The sequence below is a fragment of the Bufo bufo genome, chromosome 7, assembly GCF_905171765.1.
Source record: "Bufo bufo chromosome 7, aBufBuf1.1, whole genome shotgun sequence".
In the NCBI taxonomy this organism is placed as follows: Eukaryota; Metazoa; Chordata; class Amphibia; order Anura; family Bufonidae; genus Bufo; species Bufo bufo.
In genome coordinates, this window is record NC_053395.1 from 85,498,626 (window position 1) to 85,504,305 (window position 5,680).

General features: G+C 43.0%; 1 pseudogene; it reads left to right on the forward strand.

The window, feature by feature from the left end:
• The first annotated feature begins 751 nt into the window (after positions 1 to 751).
• Positions 752 to 5,448, forward strand: LOC121007942 (annotated as a pseudogene).
• Positions 5,449 to 5,680: the final 232 nt, after the last annotated feature.

Sequence of the window (5,680 nt, forward strand, 5' to 3'; positions counted from 1 at the left end):
AATGGAAAAATCATCAAAATGGCTAATTTGCTATTTTTTTGTTGCTTTACTCTTCCCGAAATATTTGAACAAAAAGTGATCAAAAAATCATTCACATTCCCAAATAGTATCAATCAAAACTAGTGATTGCCACACAACAAATAAGCCCTCACACATCTCTGTAGACGAAAATCCAGATTAAAAAGTTATTGGGGTATTTAGGTATTAAAACACAAGAAATATCGTACAATATAAATGCTGTATGGCAGTAATCATACTGACCCATATAATAAAGGTTACATGTCACTTTTACCCCATAAAAATGAAACCTTTAAAACTATGGTGGAATTATATTTTTTTTCCAGTTCCACCCCATTTGGAATTTTTTTTCCAGCTTCCCACTACGTTGCCTGCAGTGTTAAATGGTGCCCTTAGAAGGTGAACTGTCCTGAAAAAAGCAAGTCCACATATGAAAATGCAATAACGTAAAATAGCTCTGTCCTTAACTGGTTAAGATCATGAGGTAAGCAAATGTTGCTCTTATTTTTAATATTCTTTACTAAAACGTGGAGAGATGGGTTTTTATCTTAACATAAAGTGGTCAGCAGTGAATTGTCCAGCCTCATCATTTCTCTGGATCACTGGAGGATGACACAGCAGAAATGTACATGGGTGGACTGCAGGAAGGTCACTATAAAAAGGTCTCCTAGTGTCCAGTTCACAACAGACTTCTAGAGATTCCTCTCTAACAAACTACAACCCAACAGCAACAATGGTGCACTGGACTGCTGAGGAGAGAGCTGCCATTACCTCCACCTGGGCCAAGGTTAATGTTGAACAGGATGGCCATGATGCCCTGACTAGGTAAGGTCATGCATATGTCATAGGCCTCATGTAGACCACCGTATTTTGTATCCGTGTCTGATCTGCATATTTTGCAGATTGCACACAGACCCTTTCATATCAATGGGTATAGTACATGTCCTATTCTTGTCTGTTTTGTGGACATGAATAGTAATTTCTAGTAATGGGAGTGAGAAAAGTGTGGATTTGACACAGGTGTCCATATTTTGCAGACTAGTCATACGTGAAATACAATACAGACATGGTCGTGTGCATGAGGCCTGATATGTATTGTGCTACTCTATCTATCTGTATATATATTTTTATTTCTTTATATATGATGTATGCATTCTTTATAGGCTGCTGGTCGTGTACCCCTGGACCCAGAGATACTTCAGCAGCTTTGGAAACCTGTCCAACGTCACCGCCATCTCTGGCAACGCCAAGGTGTAGGCTCATGGCAAGAAGGTGTTCACAGCTGTTGGCAATGCCATCCAACATTTGGATGATGTGAAACATTACCTGCATGACCTCAGCAAGTCCCATGCCCAGGAGCTCCATGTGGACCCCGAGAACTTCAAGGTACAGCAGGCAACGCAATTATATTATTATACTAGATTCTTTTCTATCTTCATTCAGCAGGACCTTTGCTGATGTCACCGCGCTCACCACATGGTGAGCGCGATGACATCAGCGAAGGTCCTTTTGCAGGTCCTTTAAGAAGAACAAAGAAGAGGATCCCGGCTGAGTGATCAAGTGGATGAGGTGAGTAATGTGTTTCTTATTTTTTAACCCTCAATTGACATTTGACTTTGCATTCTGTATTAAAGGATGCTATTATTTTCCATTCTAACCATGTTATAATGGAAAATAATAAAGTAAATCAGCTGTTCCAGGCTGCCGTGGCACTGGGATCTGACGATGTACAGATCAGGAGGCTCCGGTGTATAGTGTATAGCACCAGCATACCGAACCTCACGTTCACCTTCTGCTCCCAGCTCTGTACACTGCACAATCTCCAGCACTGCAGCAGCAGCCTGAAACAGCTGATTACTGGGGGTTCCGGATGTCAAACTCCCACCAATCTGATATTGGTGACCTATCCAGCAGATACAGTACAGACCAAAAGTTTGGACACACCTTCTCATTCAAAGAGTTTTCTTTATTTTCATGACTATGAAAATTGTAGATTCACACTGAAAGGCATCAAAACTATGAATTAACACATGTGGAATTATATACATAACAAACAAGTGTGAAACAACTGAAAATATGTCATATTCTAGGTTCTTCAAAGTAGCCACCTTTTGCTTTGATCACTGCTTTGCACACTCTTGGCATTCTCTTGATGAGCTTCAAAGGGTAGTCCCCTGAAATGGTTTTCACTTCATAGGTGTGCCCTATCAGGTTTAATAAGTGGGATTTCTTGCCTTATAAATGGGGTTGGGACCATCAGTTGCGTTGAGGAGAAGTCAGGTGGATACACAGCTGATAGTCCTACTGAATAGACTGTTAGAATTTGTATTATGGCAAGAAAAAAGCAGCTAAGTAAAGAAAAACGAGTGGCCATCATTACTTTAAGAAATGAAGGTCAGTCAGTCAGCCGAAAAATTGGGAAAACTTTGAAAGTAAGGGCTATTTGACCATGAAGGAGAGTGATGGGGTGCTGCGCCAGATGACCTGGCCTCCACAGTCACCGGACCTGAACCCAATCGAGATGGTTTGGGGTGAGCTGGACCGCAGAGTGAAGGCAAAAGGGCCAACAAGTGCTAAGCATCTCTGGGAACTCCTTCAAGACTGTTGGAAGACCATTTCAGGGGACTACCTCTTGAAGCTCATCAAGAGAATGCCAAGAGTGTGCAAAGCAGTAATCAAAGCAAAAGGTGGCTACTTTGAAGAACCTAGAATATGACATATTTTCAGTTGTTTCACACTTATTTGTTATGTATATAATTCCACATGTGTTAATTCATAGTTTTGATGCCTTCATAGTCATGAAAATAAAGAAAACTCTTTGAATGAGAAGGTGTGTCCAAACTTTTGGTCTGTACTGTAGGTCATCAATATTTGTAGCATGGAGAACCCCTTTTAATGTGTTTAACCTCTAGTGACCAGCCTGTTTTGGGCCTTAAAGGGGTTGTCTCACTTCAGCAAATGGCATTTATCATGTAGAGAAAGTTATTACAAGGCACTTACTAATGTACTGTGATTGTCCATATTGCCTCCTTTGCTGGCTGGATTACATTTTTCTTAACATTATACACTGCTTGTTTCCATGGTTAAGAACACCCTGCAATCCAGCAGTGGGGGGTCGTGCTTGCACACTATAGGAAAAAGTGCTGGACTTTGAGCACTCTCGTGGTCCCAGCCACCAGATAGACCTGTGCTTTTTCCTATAGTGTGTAAGCATGGTCACCACTGATAGATTACAGGGTGGTCGTAACCATGGAAACGAGCAGTGTATAATGTGATCAAGACAGCAAAGGAGGCAATATGGACAATACGAAAAAACTTTTTTTGAATGGAAAAAGGTGTATTTTTTCAAACTTGTAATTTTTTTAATTTAATAAAACTTCTTTATTTACTTTTTTAACTATTTAACAGTCCCACAAGGGGACTTTAATAGGCAATCTTTTGATCTCTTCTATAATTCTCTTGTACTGCTTAAGCAGTGCTATACTGACAGTCACCAGCACAGGCTGCGCCAGAGAGGCATGGCCAGTTAGGATACACTACAGGCAGGTCTGGGCCTTAATTAGGCTTCAGACTGCTGTGCACAGGCATCGGCACCCTGCAATGTCATTTGTGGGGTGTCAATGCGAGACAGAGGGAGTCCGCTCCCTCTGTATAAGGCCTCTTGCACGCAAACGTACAGTATTTTCTTTCATTGTCCATTAAGTTTTTTTTGCAGACCGTATGAGGAACCATTCACTTCAATGGTTCCTCAAAAAAAACATTTCCGTATGTCCGTATTTCGGTTCTACAAAATGATAGAACACGCATTACGGACAAGGATAGTACTGTTCTATTAGGGGCCAGCTGTTCTGTTCTGCAAAATACGGAATGCACACGGATGTCATCCGTATTTTTTGCGGATCCAATTTTTGCAGACCGCAAAATACATACGGTCGTGTACAAAAGGCCAAAAACATATGCTACTGTCACTATTGGCCATTGCATCTGAGGCACCTCTGTTGGTACAGGCTTTAGAGAAGGAGGCTCTAATATGAGAGCCCCTGGTCTCCGCTGCACAGAAGACTTGGGAAGAGCTTAGACTGGGCTGCCATAAAAAGGTGGTGGCCAAGCCTAAGGGCCCTTAGTTACTGTCATAAAAAGGCATATTGGTGGTCACTAAGGGGTTAGTAAACTAGTAACATTCTAACAGTTAAACCAGTCATTACATATATATATATGTTTACTCAGGGCAATCTTTAACGCAGGGCAAAAGGGGCAGCTGCCCCAGGCCCAGTTGCTCCTGGGGGACCCAAGTCAGCTGCCTCTTGAGCCCCGCTGGCCACTGGAGGACCTTTCATGGGTCCATACTTTATTAACTAAGTACCAGGACATGTAGGGCATACATGGGGGATGTCCCTGCACTTACTATTATTTATGGGCGCTGCTCCGTTGGGCCGCTGTGGCCCCCGTTACATTCTCCTGCACTGTATGCTAAGTAACAGCATCAGAACACCAGGGAGGAGACATCAGCTTTTCTCCCTGGGCGTTCCTTCTCCCTGGCTGTAGCGCTGTCCAATCGCAGCGCAGAATGTCACAGAGAGACAGGGAGAAGGAACGCCCAGGGAGAAAAGCTGATGTCTCCTCCCTGGTGTTCCGATGCTGTTTTCTTAGCATACAGTGCGGGAGGATGTAACCGGGGCCACAGCGGCCCAACGGAGCGGTGCCCAGAAATAATAGTCAGTTCAGGGACATCCTACATGTCCTGGTACTTAGTTAATAAAGTATGGACCGGTCGCCGGAACTCTGGCAATCCAGACGCAAACAGATGCATTTATCAGACGGATCCGGATGCAGATCCGCCTGACAAATGCATTGAAATACTGGATCCTTTTCTCCGGTGTCACCTGGCAAGTGACCAGGTATTTATCTTTTTTCACAGATTTAAAGGTCTGCGCATGCGGGGACCAGAAGAACGGGTCTGTCAAAGCAGAAATTTCAATGGAAATTAATGCCGACTCCGGCATTCTGGCAAGTGTTTAGGATTTTTGGCCGGAGAGAAAAATGCAGCATGCTCTCCATTCAGAATGCATTAGGATAAAACTGATAAAAAAAATTCCGGTATTGAGCCCCTAGGACGGAACTCAATGCCGGAAAAGAAAAACGCTAGTGTGAAAGTACCCTAAAAAGTTAACAATCCTCAACAATAACTAGCTTATGAGATGGAATTTACACCGCCATTGTAGTGTGCAAAATTTTAAAGTCTAACATATTCCTATAACTATTGGCCTAGTTTCCACTTATTGTTTTATATTTCTTTCACAGCGCCTTGGAGAAGTTTTGGTCATCGTCTTGGCCTCCAAGCTGGGATCTGCATTCACCCCTCAGGTCCAGGCTGCCTTGGAGAAGTTCATCAACGTCTTGGTGGCTGCCCTGAGCCAAGGCTATTTCTAAATCAACATGTTATTGTTTATTACTAATAATTTTGTCTCATTGAATGGAAAATAAAAAAATATTTATAACTCAATATGTGGCTGTGGTAATGCAACGACCTGCAGGGCGAATGCTGTGAGGAGGACTGGAGTGGTGGTGGTGGTCAAAAGGATGGATGCAGTACATGTTCATGGTGGCGTTCCCCACACTGACACTCCCTGGGTTTGTGGAGTGGTTGGAGGGGCGCAACACT